The sequence below is a fragment of the Neofelis nebulosa genome, chromosome 13, assembly GCF_028018385.1.
Source record: "Neofelis nebulosa isolate mNeoNeb1 chromosome 13, mNeoNeb1.pri, whole genome shotgun sequence".
Taxonomy (NCBI): Eukaryota; Metazoa; Chordata; class Mammalia; order Carnivora; family Felidae; genus Neofelis; species Neofelis nebulosa.
In genome coordinates this window covers 12,923,385-12,944,359 of record NC_080794.1, presented here as the reverse complement: position 1 = coordinate 12,944,359, position 20,975 = coordinate 12,923,385, and the positions used below count along the sequence as shown (strand labels likewise).

General features: G+C 44.4%; 1 protein-coding gene across 3 annotated transcripts in view; it reads right to left on the bottom strand.

Annotated features, from left to right (window-relative positions):
* SGMS1 (sphingomyelin synthase 1) overlaps nt 1–20,975 on the bottom strand; it is a 282,666-nt gene that overhangs the window by 133,601 nt on the left and 128,090 nt on the right. For 2 of the 3 annotated variants that reach the window (XM_058696322.1, XM_058696324.1), the window contains one exon: nt 18,270–18,312. The gene's annotated coding sequence lies outside the window, so the exon portion shown is untranslated. Of the gene's footprint in view, nt 1–18,269; nt 18,313–18,849; nt 18,949–20,975 lie in introns of those variants that run through there. The other variant, XM_058696323.1, reaches the window with a different exon arrangement.

The window sequence follows — 20,975 nt, the reverse complement described above, 5'->3', positions numbered from 1 at the left end:
GCTTCGAGAGGGAACAACACCGTGATGTTAGCAGTTACACCAAGCTAGGCTCTGCCTGCCGCTGAAATTCACTGAGCCTAACTGGAAAACCCCACAGCAAGTCATTCTGGTCAGGATTCTGAGAATGAGTGCTGGGGACACTTAAGAGTCGTTAAAACCAAAGTCACGAAACAATAAACAGCACGTTGGCTGACAAGCATGTTCTCCAAAAAGAGAAAGGAGTTTTTTCCTTCATTTCGAGCAAGAAAGAAAAGCAGCACGTATGGACCCCTATCACGACAGCACCCCAAAACCTTGCTGGACCGTGCAGGACGTCCACAGGGGCCAGTCACTTGCTGTCCCTCCCCCAGGGCTGTGACAGGAGTGGGGAGGAGGTGCTCGGGACCAGGCAATCCCTCATCAAGCCCATGGGGTGCCTTCCTTTAAGTTCACAACCTAAAGTACCTAAAGGAAGGCCTAGAAGATAAGGGTGACACCAAAACTTTGGTGAATGAAGGAAGCTCTTGAAAACCCTACAAAGTCCCAGGGTTTTTATTAGTGATCTAGGACTTAGGATACAAAGGCACGGGAGGTGCCTGGGTGGCTCAGTCAGTTAAGCATCCAACCTCAGCTCAGTCATGATCTCACAGTTTATGAGTTTGAGCCCCATGTCGGGTTCTGTGCTAACAGCTTGGAGCCTGGAGTCTGCTTCAGATTCTGTGTCTCCCTCTGTCTCTCCCTCTCAGAAATAAATAAACATTAAAAAAAAAAAAAAAAAAGGCACCCTGCAGATGATACTATGTTTAGAGAAGAGACTATCCGAAACTGTTCACAGAGTACTTTTTATATAAAGCAAACAACGTCAGAGACGACACAGGACAGCTGATTAAGGAGCTAAGGAGTAAAGTGGAAATAACAGCTATAAATCCGTGCGGTGAGACTGTTCTGGGTTATCCTACCCGACAAGGCTAAGAACTTCACACACTCTTCACAGGAAACTAAGTTTATGACAGGACAGAGTTTGGAAACAGACCCTGGATTGCAAGTGGGTGTTCGTTACGTGTTCCTTACCCCCAGCTACTCACCCCCAACCACTGGGCCCCATCGCTGAGAAAGATCACTCAGTTTTATTTCATTTCGATTCACTCATTTTGACAGAAGAGAAAAACAATGGAATGTGATAATGTCAGGACAATAATCATGCCTTCAAATATTTTTCTTAAAGGTGGCTTTTCTGGCGGTGTGGGAGTTTATAAGTGAATGCATTAATAATTAAACACTTTTCCACCAAACATTTTAGAAGAAAAAGATTCTGCAAATGAGCTATTTCTTATGTAATTTTTGCTTCCACTATGGTTTCGTTCCTAAATCAATACAGGGAGAAATAAATATATACAGTCAAAACAAAGACAGCCAACACATCTCTGCAGGTGATACAAATAAATTATCAAAGGAATGGCCCAAGATTAAAAACCCCTGCATAAAAAGAGAAAAGACTTCTCCATATCAAAAAAGCTTTCTTCATTTTACTAAAGGATTTCTTAAGAAGTCCCTTTAAATTTATGAACTTTCCTTGTCAACCTAAATTAATTTATTGTACAAAAACTATCATTAAGGGGCGCCTCGGTGGCTCAGTCAGTTGAGCGTCCCACTCTTGACTGCAGCTCCAGATCGTGATCCCCGGGTCATGGGATCGAGCCCCATGTTGGGCTCCATGCGGAGCATGGAGCCTGCTGGAGATCTTTCTCTTTCTCTATCTCCCTTTCTCTTTCTCTCCCCTTCTCTGTCTCTCTCCTCTGCTAAATAAATAATAGAAACAATAAAACATAAACAAAAATTAAAATATCGTGGATACAATTTTCAGAAATGCATTCACTGCATGAAAAATACAACAGAGAAGAACAGGAAAACTCTAGAGAAAAGTCTGTGCAATCAAATTTTGAGCAAAAAATAAATAGTGAATGCTTTGTTTAAATAATTTAAAAGCCTAAAAATATTTATGACGTGGGTCGCAAACCATTTTCCACCTTCGAAACTATTTCCACCAATGCTGATTCAGAGTAAACACGACAGTATTTTACAAACAAACAGCCATTTCTTTGTGACTCAATGTGAAGATCCGTTATGTGAACATGTTTTATAAAATTAAAATTCCTAATCAGTTATTCAAAAAAACAAACAAACCCGTAACAAAGATTAATTCCTCTAAGCCCTTGAAATAACAATTTTAAAATGTATGACCATCATATGGTCTTACATAAAAGTCTATGGCTGACAAAACAGGCTATTAATGCAGCTGGCACGCTCACCATATCACATTTCTGCTTCTTTTCGTGGCAAATATGTAAAGCACACGACTAATTTTCAAGATTTCCAAATACAGAGCTGTACCGGGCAATTGTTATCCCTGCTCTGGTCATCACCACTTGAGCTTTCTACCAATTTAAATCAACTTTTATTCCACTCAACATTTGCTCAGCACCATAACACACGTGTAAAAAATTATTCATTGGCTTAAGTCATGCCAGATACATTGGTGATTCCGGGACACTGTTATCGAACGTGGGCAAGGCAGACCAAGGCCACACACGGGAGGTCAGTAACCCAGAGAGCAGGTCCCTTTCAGCAAAACTAATCTAAGATGGGATTCTCAAAAAGAGAAAATGACAGTTCACAACAGAGTGTGTGGTCCACGCAGGGTCGGGAGCACATGTTACATTTCTCTGTCAGATGGCGATGCTTCTTGCTGCCACACCTCTGTTTCGGGGAACTCCCAGAGTAGAGAGCCGACTGGATTTTCAAATCATAAAACTGACTCTGCAAGTCTACATACTGTGCATATAAAACCATAACATTTGGGGCGCCTGGCTGGCTCAGTCGGTGGAGCGTCCGACTTCGGCTCAGGTCATGATCTCGCAGTTTGTGAGTTCGAGCTCTGTGTCGGGCTCTGTGCTGACAGCTCGGACCCTGGAGCCCGATTCAGATTCTGTGTCCCTCCATCTCTCGGCCCCTCCCCTGCTCATGCTCTGTGTCTCTCTGTCTCTCAATAATAAATAAACATTAAAAGAAAAAAAAACTGTAACATTCACAATTTCTTCTTGACTGGTTTCTTGTTTATATCACCGGCACAGTCTACTACTTCCAACTATTTTCACTTACGAATAATATTCTGAATTAGAATCGAATAAAGTGTTAACACTGAGTAAACAGACCAAGGTACGTCAGAGGCTCTCAGGACGCCAGCACGTGGACCCTTGACAGACGGCACATAACAAAAATATAACAAATAACGCCCCCTTCTATTGGAGGAGTTACTCAGGAATCACAGCTCACTCAGAAGGGTAAAATTAGGGGGGCCTGGGTGGCTTAGTCGGTTAAGCGTCCAAGTCTTGGTTTCGGCTCAGGTTTGCGAGTTTTGAGCCCTGCGTCAGGCTCTGCGCTGACACTGCAGAGAAGTCTGCTTGGGATTCTCTCTCTCCCTCTCTCTCTCTGCCCCTCCCTCACTCGCTCTCTTTCTCTCTCAAAATAAATAAACTTTTTTTAAAAAGGTAAAATCATATTACCTAGTAAAACATTAGACAATTAACCAACTCAATGAACAAAAATGAATCTTCATTTCAATAAGTAATGTCTCAGAGACATCAAGGTCTATGGAACTCAGAAGCATATTACAAGGTATTACTTTCCACCTCACTGCTGACCTAATCCAACAGCGTATGGCAGACCCTCTAAAGGAGAAACTGGGATTATACCTCAATTTTTAATAATTCTTTGAGTTCTGCCCTAAATGTCTTTCCACTTTATCTATTAGAAGCACTTACTAAAACCAAAGCAACAAAAACAGATCTTTCCTTCCCACAGAATGACACAACAGATACCTTAAACTACCCCCCTCACCGAGACAAAAATAACTATAGAAGAAGAAGAAAATACAACATCTTTTTATTTTTATTTTTTATTTTTTTAAAAAATTTTTTTTCAACGTTTTTTATTTATTTTTGGGACAGAGAGAGACAGAGCATGAACAGGGGAGGGGCAGACAGAGAGGGAGACACAGAATCGGAAACAGGCTCCAGGCTCCGAGCCATCAGCCCAGAGCCTGATGCGGGGCTCGAACTCACGGACCGCGAGATCGTGACCTGGCTGAAGTCGGACGCTTAACCGACTACGCCACCCAGGCGCCCCACAACATCTTTTTAAATGCACCAGTGAGGGGCGCCTGGGTGGCTCAGTCGGTTAGGCATCCGGCTTCGGCTCAGGTCATGATCTCATGGTTCATGACTTCGAGCCCCGCATCAGGCTCTGTGCTGACAGCTCAGAGCCTGGAGCCTGCTTCGGATTCTGTGTCTCCCTCTCTCTCTGCCCCCCCTCTCCCCCACTCATGCTCTGTCTTTCTTTGTCTCTCTCTCTCAAAAAATAAACAGTAAAAAAATTTTTTTAATAAAAAAATATTACCAAGTTAACTTACAAGAGGACCAAAAATAACAGTTAAAAATAAAAAAAGAAAACACATATATTTACTGAGCACCTATGTTACTAGACGTTGCACCTTTCTCTAGGCTCTGGAGATAAAGCAGTGAGATAGAAAAAAACTAAAAAAATAAAATAAAATAAAATTTGAAAGTATAAAAATCCCTTTCTTACAAAGAACGATCTGAACAGATTAAAAATAAACTGGGGAAAAAAATTGGTGAACCAAAAGACAAAAATGCCAAGAAACAGTCCAGAAATGGACACAACAAGGACAAAGATAACAAGAATACAAAAAAGGGACATAGACCAGGAAGTGAGATTGTGTAATGTGTCTCGTGGAATTTCTTGGAAAAAATGAGGAGGAGGCATTATTCTGATAAATAATGGTAAAATTCTCCTAACTTCAATCTTCAGATTCAGAAAAATCTAAAAAATCATAATCAGGAAAAGGAAAGGAAAGAGAACTCCCCACTTGGACGTAAGCAAACCAGGACTACCAAAGACAAAACAGAATCTTTAAAGTGGCCCGAAAGAGAGAGAGCTGATCTATTTGAATTGGACGTAGAACAGCCCATGGGAGTCAAGCAGGCACAAAATGAAACGAATGAGTCTCACAGAGCAGCTTGAGCGAAGGCACAAAGGGGGCAGAACATCTGGGTGGAACCAAAGGTCTGCATTAGGCAAGAGCAGGAATGAGGCTGGAAAGATGGACTGGAGCCAGATCATTGAGGGCCTCCAATGCCAAGCCAGTGAATCTGGCTTTTATCACAAAACAAGGGGACAGTCATCCCTAAAGGCTCTAAAGACGGGAACAGAATTATGAATGCAGCATCAGAAAAACTAAACTGTCAGCTGGACCAGAGGCAGAGACACCCAGGGGAAGGCCATTTAAGAAGACCAGCCTACAGGAACAAGGACCTTACCAGAGTGGGGACAAGCTGATGAAAAGAGACAAAATAAGGCAGGCAAGGGGAGGGACACTGCAAAGGAAACAAATCAGTGAGATTCAGTGACCCATTGAACACGGGCAGCAAGAAGCCGCTTAAAGAGAGAATCAGTCCAACTCTCTATCTTCCCCCTTGTGAGCAGATTACACTTCTTCCCGGGATGGATCTGAAATTTCTTTTTATATGTTATGGGCCAGCAACTAAGCATTTTAGTTCTAGTTCCACAAACTACTTTAACAACCAAGTTACCTCAGTTTCCACCACTGAAAGCTGGCCCCTTGAGAAACAGCTTAGTTCCCACAAAAAAACACAGAGGGATCTCATGTCCTCTCAGGATTACTGAAGACAGTTGGTGAATATAAAAATATGGGTAGTACAAGAAGTAAATAGCCAACAAGTCACAAGTTGTACATTTTAGATCCAATTCACAACAGTCTATGCTACACCAAAATTCTGTTACCCTATTTTATTTTCCTCACAGCACTTATCCGTGTCAGAAATAGTCTTGTTTATCTATCTCTGTATCACTTGTCTCCCTGAATCACCCTGACCCGCTCCCACTAGATTATACACTCCACGAGAAAAGGGATCTTGTTTGCACTACTCACCACTGTAGGCTTATACCTGGAAGTGTGTGATACAAAGCAGAGATGCTTAACAGCTATTGGATGGATGGATGGATGGATGGATGGATGGATGGATGGATGGTGAGTGGGTGGGTAGATGGATGGATGGTTATGGTGGGTTGGTGGGGGGGTGGGTGGATGGATGGATGGATGGATGGAGGGTGGGTGGGTGGGGAGATAATGGATAGCTATGGTGGGTAGGTGGATGGGTGGATGGGTGGATGGATGGATGGATGGATGGATGATGGGTAGGTGGATGGATGGATGGCTATGGTAGGTGGGTGGGTGGATGGGTGGGTGGGTGGGTGGATGGATGGATGGATGGATGGAGGGTGGGTGGGTGGGTAGATAATGGATAGCTATGGTGGGTAGGTGGATGGGTGGATGGGTGGATGGATGGATGGATGGATGGGTGGGTGGATGGATGGATGGATGGATATACGCAGGGCTGTAGTTCTGCACAAGTCCGGGGGTACCACTCATTCACATGTAGTGGCTTGTACAGTACACAGAAAATAAAGCCCTACATCATGGCAGGAAATAGCCCAGAAGCTGTGGTAGGAAGTATGTAGATAGCTCAGACCCTATTTGACTCTAATGCATCCCGTTACATTTGCAAATTGGGCATAACTTACCCCTTTTTTGAGAGAGATAAGCAAGAATTTTCTCTCCAGTTTTCACAAAACTAATCTCATCATTTGAATAACCAAATACGTATTCAGGTGAAGATCTTCACATATGGACATTCCTGCCTCAACCATCCTGTAATCAGTTAATATTTTTAACCATTGGCTAAGGATTCTGAGCGCCAGCTGTGAATTAGACACCGTAAATTCCTTAGGTCCTCATTGTCCCCTGGTTACAAAAGTCTTTAGGGAAGTTCCTGACTTAGTCAAGTTGAGCTGTGGCCCAAACGCAGCTAAAGTTACTGATTCAGGAGTGGTCAGTTCTGGGACTCATCGGTATCGATCTTCAATTTAGGACAGCCCACCCAAATGTTTTAAAAGAATCTAGAAAGAGTCATGAAGACTTCACAAACTGTCAGCCTCAATGTCATGCACCACATCACTGACGGCAAGGACATCTTCCTACTATTCACATCGACCCTCCCAGAGAAAGCAGTCTCCTACGCCCCTAAGAAGTTACAATTACCACGATCTGCTGAACCCATCGCTAAAGATTCATCCTACTGCCAGTGCTTGTAAGACTACTACCCCTTCATCTCTGCTGACCTTAGAACTTCCTCTGAGACACGTCTACAGAAACCACTAGCTCGGTCTATGGGAATTCCCACTGGAGGGATTATGTTAAGTACCAAACCCAAGAAGCACAGTGTCACTACAAGAGAAACGTGAACACCGATTCACTATGCGAACATCGATTTTCCTTCTATTTTCCAACCTCTCATAAGTTCTGTAGGCCACAGTGACCCTCAGTCTTTATTTCCTTGAGCAGCAGAATCCTTTCTTTAAACAAAACCTTGTGCAGGTTCAGGTATGAAACATACGGAAGCCGAGCTGTTGGTTGATGGGACAATCAGGAGGTCGAAGGCCCTGTCCTCCCGCAGCCCTACCCCAGCCCCCAGGCACACCGGAATCCCAAGGGCGGTAAGAAACCATGTCTGGAGAGCACTGGCCTGGTCGAGATGATGATGGCAATGGTGATAATCTCGGAATGAGGTCTATACGAGAACCATAAGGAACAGTACAGTACGGTCCCCGCTTCCCAGAAGCCTGTTCCCGGCAGAGTACTTCCATTACACGGTCACCCATCCCAGCTGGAGGACTCCCGTTCCCCCACAGATCACAGAACTCCGGTTCACAAGCCATGCCAGGACCGCACGGTGAATGTCTCTCCGGGAAACTGGAAAAGCAGCATCACTGAGGATGCCTGCGGCTTCCTCAGGTCAGTGCAGCTGTCTGCCCTAGGGTGTAACCTCTGTGAAAGAGCCAAAAACAGAGGGGGCACGTGCTCAATTAGTGCACGAAGCATCAAATAAAGTAAGCAACTGGTAGGGCGAGATATCTGCAAATCAGAAGTTGAACAGTTTCGTGTAAGTACGGAAAAACCAGTTACTTGTCAAAGGTGGGTCACCTCGGTGCACGAAAAAAGCAGGCTGCAAAGCGTCCGGGTCAGAAGAGAATTCCCAGTGTTCGCTTCATGCATGGCATTTGTACTGGGAAATCTACAAGTCGTGTTCATTGCACAATGTGGCAACAGAAGTCATCTGGGTCTTCTCATCCCTGAGTCTTTTTTTTTTTTTTTTAATGTTTATTTATTTTTGAGAGAAAAGAGAGACAGAGTTTGAGAGGGGGGCAGGACAGAGAGAAAGAGGAAGACACGGAATCCGAAGCAGGCCCCAGGCTCCGAGCTGTCAGCACAGAGCCCGATGTGGGGCTCGAACCCACGAACTGCGAGATCATGACCCTCAGCTGAAGCTGGACGCTCAACCGACTGAGCCACCCAGGCGCCCCTCATCCCCTAGACTTAACCATCATTAGTTATTTTACAGGACGCAGGAAACCTTTTGGCAATTTTGTTTATTTTAATACTCTCCCATCACCGTGGCCTGATTTGGAGAGGTACTAACTGAACTGGAAAAGGATTAGGTCTATCGAGTAACAGGATGGGATCACTTCTGGTATTACCCACACAGAATACTTTGCAGCCCCTTTTTAGCATGTTGCAAAAGAAAATTTTAAACCATGGAAAAAACACTGAAGCCATAAATAAAAATGGATCCAGAACGCTATCGTTCTAATTCTGTTCTTTTTAATAAATCTACTCACTCCTAGGGCTAAAACCTGGAAGCATCGAAATATTATCTCTTGGTGCCTACCTCTGCATGGTGGTTTGAATTTTGTTATTTGAGCTTATCGATGTAGTACCAGGGGAAAAATACATTTAGAAACAAAAAGGAATTTCACTTATAGTGACACTGACACCGCATACCTGAAATTTCGAGGTGTGCATATTTTGCAGGTTTTGAGATTCCTATAAAACGTGGCCCTTACCTGTGTGCTTGTGTGGCCCAAGTACTTCGGAAGCAGCTGCGCAGGGGAGTGGAACCGGTTGCCACCGCAGCGCAGAAGGCCTGTAGGAAACACGTGCGGCTGGAGCACGTGTGACACATGCGCCCAGTTCTCAAGGGCCGGGCGGTCCCGGAAAACCACATGACCCAGTCTCACCAGGGACGCACCAGCCCCATCTAGAAGGCTTCCCCACTGTGGCGATGAGGCTTATTTAACTGTTTGTTAGTAGACTGCCTTTGATGCAAAGCATAAAGAAGTTCCTGGACGCATCCGCAGTCTAAACGTCTCCGTTGTGTGTAATCAGCCAGGATGGGTAATTGTCAAAATCAGTCTGTGAAATCAGACCTGTACAGAGTTGGGAGTAAGGGCTCCCCCAGTCTCTGATGGGAGGGACGGGTAGGTTTCACAAGGTCACTGCCTGGGCTGGTTCGCCTCTCAAAGAAGGTAGACCACACCCACCTCCCAGGCTTTTAGTGAAGATTTTAAGTATGGGTCGGGGGCGCCTGGGTGGCTCAGTCGGTGAAGTGTCAGCTCAGGTCACGGTCTCACGGTTCATGGGTTCAAGCCCTGCATCGGGTTCCAACACAGTGTGGAGCCCGCCTGGGATTCTCTCTCCCTCTGCCCCTTCCCCACTCACATGCACGCACTCTCTCTCAAAATAAATAAAATAAGTAAAATAAAATAAAACATTTCTGGGTCTATACAGCATCTACTAATCAAATTAAAAATATTTCAGAAGCCCAAATACACAGATTTTCAAATCATGTAGCCCACTATTGAAAAAACAACAACAAAAAAACCACGTAGATTCCATTCATTCTTAAACAGACTCAAACTTAAGACTCACATCCTTCAGGACAACGTCCCAGCTGTACACACTGATGTGACCACTCGGCCAACACTGAGCACCTGAACAGACGGTCTACATTTTAAAGGATGTGGGTTGCAGAACAGCCTCTGTGAACCAAGCCAGCCTCTGTGAATCAAGACAGGACTTCTGGCAGAACAGCATCTCTCTCCTGTGTCATCTTCCCTAACTGTGTACCGGAAGGGTCCAGGTGACGGTGACACGATGCCACAGACACGACAGGGCTGCGTCAGAACGATGAAAGTCCACTCCCACCTCCTCTACTGGCCTCACGGTCAACTCTGAACTGACCTGTGAAGGCGTGAGAGCCTATGTTTCAAAAGGGACATGTTTAATAATGTCTCATACCAGGAATACATCCTCAATAAAATTATGAAACAGTAACCGTTGAAAAACGCTAAACTTCACTCTGCTCCTTATATGTCGCAAACATAGCTATAAACCAAGTAAGCGTGCCATGCGTTGGGAACAAGTAGCAAACGATGGTGGACAAAGGAGAGCGGACGATTTCCACAAGCATCAGGCTATTTGTCAAATCCTGCCTCAAGAAGGGGGATGGCATGGTACACTGTCTCCGCGTCGTGGAGTAGCAGACGGACAGACAGACAGACCTACTGCCAAATGCGGTTTCTGCCAGGTATGCGGTGGGAAACAGCCGGCCAGTTACTGAACCACTTGGAACCTCCGTATCCTCATCTGGAAAATGGGACTTGCTTAATATTCCCAGGACAGTGTGAGGACCAAAGATGTAGAATACCTGGCCCAGGCACGTCTGCTGTGTTCTACATTTGGTAGATCAAAAGAAAACCAAGGGTTGCTGGGGTGGCTCAGCCGGCTGAGCATTCGCCTCTCGATCTTGGCTCAGGTCACGGTCTCACAGTTTGTGAGATCGAGACCCACGGTGGGCTTTGCGCTGACAGTACCCAAAATAAAAACAAGACGTTTCCACTACAGAAAATAAAAACAAAAACAAAGATCCCTGAAGGATCAACGTGACACATGACGTGACTTGGGCTATTCCACAATAAAAAAGCGAGTGCGTCAAAAGCCACACAGCCACTGAAGGTCACAGGATATGAAATAATGGGTGACCCTGACCTTGACTATAAACATTACTGAAGAGATAAGAATTAAAGGCAACAAGCAAGGAAATAAGGTAACCACTTAACAACATAACTGTGGGGGAGGAGGGTATCAAAGCAGGTCAAAGTTCTTGACCAACAGGGCATCAGTCAACTTGATGCAGCCACTACCCAATCAGATACAGCCTTGATGTCCTTCAGGGTAAGAGTAAAGCCAGTAAGTAAGAGCTGGTCCAAAGGACACTGAGCTTTGAAACTGGCTTCCGTGTTCCCACAATAAAAGGCAGGGAGGTCTCTGGCCAGAAATGTGTTATCACTTCCATCTGCCCGGAGTTGCATGTTGCCCTTATGGTCTTTCTTGTCCTTCGGGCAACAGGAAGGGCCCCAGTCAGAGCTGCTCAAGGAGGAGATCAGAGCAACATCCCCCTACTCAGTCAAGTTGCATTTGAGGCCAGAAGGCGAGTGAGGCCCTGTCCTAAGAACAGCCTCCCTTCCAGAGACCAAGCGCAGGAGGCCGGACCCCAACTCTGGCTGTGACGTGCCTCCAACTGCTGCTGTTCTGTAGCTACTGACAGGCTCCTTTGCAGTTACTCTCGGGTAGGCTTCCTCGGGCAGGGCCTTGTCTCTTCTTTCAGAACTCGCCCAACCAGACGCTTTCGTGCAACCCCCAAAATCTCAGTGATGTACCTAGAATCAAGCAGCAACTTAAGCTTAACCACTTTGAAAATGGAACCATAAGACTCTCGAGCTGAAAGACACCTTACAAATCCAGTCTACGTCACTATCAGTAAAAACATTAAAGTATTAGATCGGAAACAAAAAATTCACAACTGACCTTCCGTAAACTCCTACCCTCTTCTTTCTCTTTTTTTAGAGCTTTTTTGTGCGTGCCATGAATATATATAATATTAAACCCCATCTTTTGGTTTTTTTAGTTTATTTATTTATTTGGGGGAGAGGGGCAGAGAGAGAGGGAGAGAGTGGATCCCAAGCAGGCTCTGTGCTGTCAGTGCAGAGCCTGATGTGGGGCTCGAACTCACGAACCACGAGATCATGACCTGAGCCGAAATCAAGAGTCAGACGCTTAACCAACTGAGCCACTCAGGCGCCACACTACCCCCCCCCCACCATCTTTTCTTAACTCTGCAACTCTTTATGTCATACACGCATCTCTCCTTTTATATATTTATCTACATTCTTTAATTGTCAACAAATAACTGATTTTCACAAATTAACTGCAGCAGCTTCGGGATGAAAACAAAGGGTAACTACTAAGTTACCCTCTTTACGGGTAGATTAAAAGGGGGCTCATTGCTCTGAGGCGAAAACATGACTCTCCTAAATGCCCCCTCTTCTGGTTACACATGTGTAGCAGGGCTTTTGCATAACCAGGAAGCTGGAGATGTTTTGCATCTGACAAAGGACAAAGAGCATTCTTCATTCGGTCCCTCATTTACAGTCATTTGCACTTCCCCGTGAAAGGATGTGCAATCCAATGGCAGCTAGCAACACGGCATCTTATTGTAATCGTATTTAATTTAATCAGTGGCATTCTATTTTTTTCTCTCTAGAACAATCTATTAAAAGTGGGTCCTCGACCCTTTGCAGGATCACATGAGCCCTGCATCACTGACCAGCTAATGAAAGTGAAGCCTATTCTAATACCAAATTTTCAAAAAGACCTTAAACTTTTTGAAGCCCATCCCTGGACCCGAGGATAAAAATCCTAGGACCATGCAGCAAGCAGGGTAGCTGAAATCTTGAACTTCTCAACAGAATTAACTATGTGAGCAAACAGTTGCTGGAACAAAAGAAACCACTCTTAACAGCCCTGAGAACCTACTCACAGCAGGCGGTGCCCAGTCTAACCTCTCTTTATGCCGTCACGAAATAGTAAGAAATAGTGCTACACCTGTACATAACCAAATGCGGATGTCTGCTGGGTTGCTTAAGTTCCGGTGTTTTTCACTTTACCGTGGTGCCAAAGCAATACATGTTCAGTAGAAACCATACTTTGAATTCTGCCCTCTGCCTGGTCTAGTGATGTGCGGTAGAATGCTCTCTCGGGTGCCAAGGTGGCATCGAGCCTCAGCGCCCAGGCAGCCACGAGCTGCGAGGGGAACTTACAACCATTCGGTACCCACACAACCCTTCTGCTGTTCATTTTCAGTTCGACACTGAATAACTTACATGAGTTATTCAACACATTCTTATAAAATAGGCTTTGTGCTAGAGGATTCTTCCCAGTTGTAGGCACACACGAGTGTTTTAAATAAGCACATTCAAGGCGGGCTGGACGAAGCTATGTTCAGTATGTTAGGCGTATCAAATGCATATTCGACTTAACGATATTTTCAACTTACAATGGGTTTACCGTGATGTAACCCCCCCGTAAGTCGAGGAACGTGCATACGGTCACAAAGATAGGTGCTGTCACAAACTAACTAGAAAAACAAATAAAAATTAGGCTTGCCATTACCTCGGCTTACAGGTGTTCAATGGATGCATCCGAGTAAAATACATTTACATTAAAGAACACCGTCTCCTGATCATACCAACATACGGTGTATACACCTAAAAATAAATCAAGGATTTTCGCCCCATAAGAAAACTATACCTCAGGAAATGGTATCATCTTACATTCGAGACCTCACGTTATGAACAAAAATCTGTTTATTCTGAATTTAAAAACGTTTGGGAAGATTACTTCAATTAATGCTAGCCTTAGACATTTTAACAAAAAGGAAACAAAGGAGAGTAGATTGAACCTTTTTTTTTTCTTGTTTTGGAGGTATAACCTAACAATAGCATTTATGAGATAACATTTTTTAAAAATCTTTTAAATATCATTTTAAAAATCAATCTGGATTTGGGGAGTGATAGATGGCCAAGGGAATAGGGCCGTTTATCTCTGCTTCCCACTAAATCCCCATTAAAATTACAGTAGCGAGAGAAAAAAAGAGAAAAATCCCGAAGGACAACGAGAACAGAAAAGAATATTGGAGCAGACAAGAGATGTGACTGCTGAGCAGAGCGGAGCAGGAAGCTCACTGCCCGGGCAGGAAACAAAAGCCCGCTGACCGCTCCCGAGAGGCTCAGGAACGAGGGTGGTGGTTCCTGGGCAGGAGAGGGGAAGGGGTTAAAATGAGGGGCAGGGGAGAAGTCTGCATCAGGAGTAGTTAGACCCTTACTGGACACCATGCGTATGGATTCAAGGCCTACACGTAAGACCCGACACAATAAAACTCCTAGAAGAAAGCACCGGGGGGACGCTTCAGGACACTGGATTTGGCAATGATTAACTGTGTGGGACACCAAAAAGTGCAGGCAACAAAAGCAAAAATAGACAAATGGGACAACGTGAAACCTAAAAACGCTGCCTGGCAAAGGAAACAATCGGTAAAAAGGCAGCCAATGAAAAGGAAGAAAATATTTTCAAACTACGTATACCATAATGGGGTTAGTACACAGAGTATATTAAGAATTCCTACAAGTTAACCCCCAAAACAAATAACCCAATTGAAAAAAAAAAAAACAAACAGGCCAAGAACTTGAACAGACATTTCTCCCGAAAAGATACAGAGATGCTGAACAAGAGTATAAAAGGATGCTCGGCATCGCTCAGCATCAGGGAAATGAAAATCAACACCCCCTGAGCTACCATCACACAGATGGCTGTCAGAATGGCTAAATCAACAACACGAGAAACAACAGGTGTTGGCGAGGATGTGCAGAGAAAGGAACCCTGTGCACTGTTGGTGGGAGTGCAAACCGGCGCAGCCACTGTGGAAAGAGTACGGGAGTTCCTCAAAAAATTAAAAACACAACTACCGTATGATCCAGGAATTGCACTACTGGGTATTTGCCCCCCAAATACAAAAACACTAGGTGGAAAGGATACATGCACTGCTATGTTTACAGCAGCAGTATTTACAAGAGCCAAACTATGGAAGCAGCCCAAGTGTCCACTGACGGATGAATGGATAAAGAAGATATGGGGTGTGTGTGTGTGTGTGTGTGTGTGTCTGTGTGTGTGTACTGGAATATTATTTAGCCGTGAAAAAGAATGCAATCTTGCCATTTGCAACAACACGGATGGAGCTGGAGAGTATAATGCTAAGCGAAACGGTCAGAGAAAGACAAATACCATATGATTTCACTCATATGTAGAATTTAAGAAACTAAACAAGTGAACAAAGAAAAAGAGACGAACAAACACACTCTTCATTAACTACAGAGAACACACTGATGGTCACCAGAGGGGAGGTGGGTGGGGATGGGGGAAACAGGCAAAGGGGAGTAAGAGGACACTTATCACGATGAGCACTGAGTAACGTACAGAACTGTTGACTCACCACATTGTACACCTGAAACTAATATAACGCTGTGTGCTGTGTTGAATTAAAAATGGAAAAAAAATTTTTAATAAAAAATAAAATAATTTTTTTTTTAATTTTTTTTTTTCAACGTTTTTTATTTATTTTTGGGACAGAGAGAGACAGAGCATGAACGGGGGAGGGGCAGAGAGAGAGGGAGACACAGAATCAGAAACAGGCTCCAGGCTCCGAGCCATCGGCCCAGAGCCTGACGCGGGGCTCGAACTCACGGACCGCGAGATCGTGACCTGGCTGAAGTCGGACGCTTAACCGACTGCGCCACCCAGGCGCCCCTAAAATAATTTTTTAAAAAAGGTATTTGCACACCCACGTTCACCACAGCACTATTCACAACAGCCAAGAGGTGGAGGCAACCTAAATGTCCATCAGCAGATGAATGGATAAAGACAAAGTGTGACAGACATAAAATGCTATATTATTCAGTCTTAAAAAAATGAAGCAATCCTGTCACAGGTTATAACAGGAAAGGAATTGAGGACATCATGCTAAGTAAGATAAGCCTGTCACTCAAAGACAAATACTGGAAGGTTCCACCCACATGAGGCATCTGGAGCCATCAGACTCTTAGAAATAGGGAGAGGACGAGTGGCTGCCTGAGGCCTGGGCAGGGAGAAAAGGGGAACTGTACCGATGGGTACAAGGTTTCAGTTTTGTAAGATGAAAAAGTTCTAGAGGGCTGTTGCATAACAACGTCAATGTAGTTAACACTGTTGTACCATGTCCTTAAAAATGGTTAATATAGCAAACTTTGTGTTTTTTACCATAATAAAAAAAGTGGGGGGAGATAATCCTGGATGATCTAGGTGGGTCCAATGTAATCATAAGGGTGCTAAAATGTGACAGAGGGAGGCAGAAGAGGTGAGAGTAATGCAGTACGAGGTGTATTTGACCTGCTACTGGTCCTGTAAAGAGGCCCCCACCTGGATGGGGGCCTCCAGAAGCGAGAAAATGCTCAGGAGCACATTCCCCTCTGGAGCCGCCAGGAAGGCCTGTAGACACCTTAACTGAGGCCCGGTGAGACCCATCAGACTTCTCACCTACAGAACTAAAAGGTAAAATAAATTTTGTTTTAAGCAAGGAAGCAAGCAAGCAAGAAGGAGGAAGGGAGGGAGGGAGGGAGGGAGGGAGGGAGGAAGGAAGGAAAGAAGGGGGGGTAATTAGAACCCCAGATCTTTTCCCCAAACTGTTCCTAGTCCCATAAAACAGGAACAGCATTCTATTTTTTAAAATAAAATATTCAGAGACCAATAAAAATCAAGTGTGGAATCACAAACATGCTGGCAGAAATTAAAAGTCCAATAACCCTAAGAAAATCTCTCAGAAAGTAGAACAAAAACACAAAGAGACAGGAAATAGTTCAGAAAAAAAAAAGGAAAAAAGAAAAGAAAAACATAATAAAATAAGAGAATCAAACCACAGGGCCCAAATATCTAAAAGGAAAAAAAAAAAAAAGAGTAGAAAGGAAATTATCCAAGAAATAGTACAAGAAAATTGTCCAAACTGAAGGAAATGAGCCTCAGGGTTTGAAAGGACCACTGACATCAAAAGATCCTACGACCTACGTCCCAGTTGGAAATTTCAGAGTTTGGGGGTTAGAGAAAAGAGTCAAACGTTTTCCAGAGAAATAAAACTGTTCACGCACAGCCAACTGGGAAGCAGAACAGCCCAAGACGTTTCAACATAAATATCACAAAGCTCAGTCACAGGCAAATACAGTCATAATCAAGTAAACGTTAAATATTTATTTATCCATACACTGTAACGAGACGGGAGCCACAAAACGGAGACGGGAAGAGCAGGCATGCACCGAGGGTAAAGGGTTACACACGAGTGCTAAATCCTCAGTGGGATATCCATCTGTAGAAGTCTAAAATTTTAAAATAAATCAATAAATGGCACTTCAAGCATACGATGTGTTGTTTAGAAATAGCAAACGAGAGGGGCGCCTGGGTGGCTCAGTCGGTTAAGCAGCCGGCTTCGGCTGAGGTCATGATCTCGCAGTCCGTGAGTTCAAGCCCCACATCGGGCTCTGTGCTGACAGCTCGGAGCCTGGAGCCTGCTTCAGATTCTGTGTCTCCCTCTCTCTGACCCTCCCCTGTTCATGCTCTGTCTCTCCCTGTCTCAAAAATAAATAAAACGTTAAAAAAAAAAATTTAAAAAAAATAGCAAACGAGAGAATAAGGAGTAAAGGAGTTGAACAGGGGCAAAGGATAATGACAGTCTAAGAACAAGAGGGGTGGCTGTTACGATTATTATTCTAATTGTAAACAATGTGCATGTAATTACGTCAAGATAAATAAAACGAATGAACGAGTAGATGCAAGGAAGAAAGAAGGAAAGTGTATTTAACAGAGCGAACCTACAAACTGTTACATAGTGGAGACCTCCGATGTTCATCGACACAGAAAAAACGGAACCAGCAACTGTCCTAACATTGGGCAAAGAGTTACTTACAGCTTGGAGTAAACCTTCCAATTACAGCATCACACACAGGGAATCCAAATACACTGCACTGCAGACCAATAAACGGTGGCCTGTTCTGGAGGCTTCAAAAATGTGACTTATGACAGAGACAGTGACAACAGATGTGTATGGAAAGAGTTGGAAGAAAGTTACTCTGAGGTAGGAAAAAAACATTAGTTCTACTGCTGTTTGATGTAAATACACAATTACTAAATATACACGTGTAACGAAATTAATTAAATGGTATAAATATGCGCTTGACTATTACCTCTATACACCCGAAACATTCCTTCTATGTCAGGTTGGCCACAAAAATAGTTTTTTGAGTTCTTCTCGGTGGGAAAACATGGGAAATATAAACCAAGCAGAAAAGGTACACAAAGAAATTAAAAATCCATTTACCTGAACCATGTTGGTATCTTTCTGCATCGGTCTTCCTTCCAATCTAGGAGAAAATAAGAAGCGAATTAAAAGGCATCTTTTGCGTACTAAACTGCTTAGAAGAAAAACCGCCTCAAATGCAGGGTAACTACTGCTCACTTCTTGTTCTCTATCCATAGCACAACTCGTTCTTCCCCACTTCCCAGCTAATTTCTGGCTGTCACAGAATACAGAATGAACTTCATTAGGCAAAGCCTGATAGAAGGAAGCACGTAAACCCCAAAGCTAATGCAAGTCTGTACCCCAAGCACACCCAATGGTACAGCTGGAGTCGAAAAATCAGACACTTTTTATAAACTGTCTCTTCCCTCGTCAGGCAGATAATTGCTCATTGGTGATACGGAGAAGGATAAACACACAAAAAAGAACACTGTTCAAACTAGGAGAATTACGACTATAGAGTAAAAGGGTGGCAACAAGTTTAAATGTTCGTCTTCACTAAGTGCGACCACCAGCAGGCTGAGCGGACCGTGTGTACAGGTCGTGTACAAACCAACTGTGCGCGAACGAAGAGCTGATAAGTAGCCTTCCACCCACATACCCTTAAAGCCTCAGACTCGCTTCCTCATTTCATTTCATTGAAGACTTTCTCCACTAAAAATGAAGTATCACCCTTCCAATTCATACGTGAATTAGGTACCTGCAGAAAGAGGGAAAAGTTACCTTTGTAAGAAACTAACATTTGCATCAAGACGACGCATGCATGCAGAAAAGCACAGAAATCCTGAGGTGCTCACTTAATTCACCTAAAGCAAACACATGTGCGGCCACCACTCTCAAGGTCGCCGCGGCCCTGACTTCAAATACCACATGTTAGTTTCACCTGTGGGACAAAGGACTCTTCTCCAGGCATCTGTCTGGGAATCCACGAATCCCCGTACCTGGACCAAAATAAAATGCTTTAGGAAGAGAGACAAGTAGTCACTGACTACAAGGAGATATTCTCTCAGAAAGATGGGGACGGGTCTAAGGATGCTGTTCTGGCTGCCTGGATGGTTGTCTGAGGTCAACGTCCAGCCCCCCAGAGACTGTAGGGCAGAGAAGTTGTTTTATGATATAAATAGAAAGGGAAGGGCCTTCCCATTTGTCCAAGACAAATGTCCTGCTGGGGGTGACATGAGGAAAAGGGGCGGGGAGGGGGGGAATTTGGACCTCCTTTTCTTTCAATGTTTAATTATTTTTGAGAGAGATCCAGAGAGCGAGCGGAGGAGCGGCAGAGCGAGAGGGGGAGACACAGAATCCAAAGCAGGCTCCAGGCTCCGAGCTGTCAGCACAGAGCCCGAGGCGGGGCTTGAACTCACGCACTGTGAGACCATGACCTGAGCCAGAATCGGCCGCTTTACCAACTGAGCCACCCAGGCGCCCTGGGACCTCCTTTTATAGCTGCAAAGACACCCATAAAAATACAGGTAACAGCTTCTAGTTTGTGCCAGAAGCTAGACTAAGGTACTGATGCAGATCTCATTTGATCTTCCAATTGCTATGAAGCCTGCAGACAGAGGAGGGCACCGGGTCTCAGGGCGGTTAAGTGTGATACCCCAAGCTACACACTTAGGTGAAGCCAGACTCTTCCTCTTTACAGCTTCTGTGGAGGGCCAGAGACACCAAAAACCAAAAGGAAAATGTTCGCAGAAAAGAGGCCATTCTAACTAGATACGGAATATATTGGGAGGCCCCTGCTCATGAATCACTTAAAGGAAAAGAATCAAGTAACTCGGGGTCCCCAGAAGTCTTCTGAAGTACCGGAAGGCTGAATAGTTCCGTCACTCGCAAAGGAGGCCCACTTATCTTTCTGTACCTCAAAGGAGACGTTTCGAAAGAAACCCGTACACTTCACGAGGGGTAATGTTCTGTCGTGTTAATTTCTTTCACGCGCTGCGGGCTTTTCCCACTGCAGCAGGGGAATCAAAAGAACATGATGTCCGTCAGAAAAAGTCATAGATGCAGAGGCAAATTGCCACGAGACAATTATCGAGGATACAATGATAATGCCGCCTTCAAATGACATGCCCTACCTGCATGAATATTTAATTCAATCATAAGTGCTTTCAAAAAGCAGGGAACACGGCTCAAAACCACAACTGCCTGTTCTGCTACGTGAAGAGGGAGAGGAAATAAAATATCCAAAAAGACTGGATAGAAGACTATACGTGAGGGACTCACCAAAAGGCATGTCACTAAAAAAGCCTTCCTGCATCCTCACTGGTAAATGCAAAATAACGTCAATGACAGTAACTACGACTGTCAGACGTGACGTGCAAATTAATTTGATGCCTGTACATTTAATCCAATGAGAACCCTGCAAAGGGGGGAGGCTTGAGGATCCCCGGCGGATCAGAGGCAGACACTGGGCCCAGAGCGATTGTGCAACTTGTCCAAGGTTGCAAACCCGTCCAAGGTCACGCGGTGAGGAAGTAGGAAAAGGTTCCCGCCAAGACTACGGGACACCAAAGACACAGGATGGGCCTGGCTCTGTGATGAAAGCGCCCAACCTGTGATTTTTGGATTTTCCATTCCAAAATCATTTCACAATCCTTTCACAAGTTCCCGGTTTCAAATTGCTTTTGATTCGCCCTGAGTAAAGGGCATTGGCACGCCTTCCTCCTGGTAGATGGGCTAATGTGTTGATGGCGAGTGGCTTGAGGACAGAAACAAAAATAGATCTGG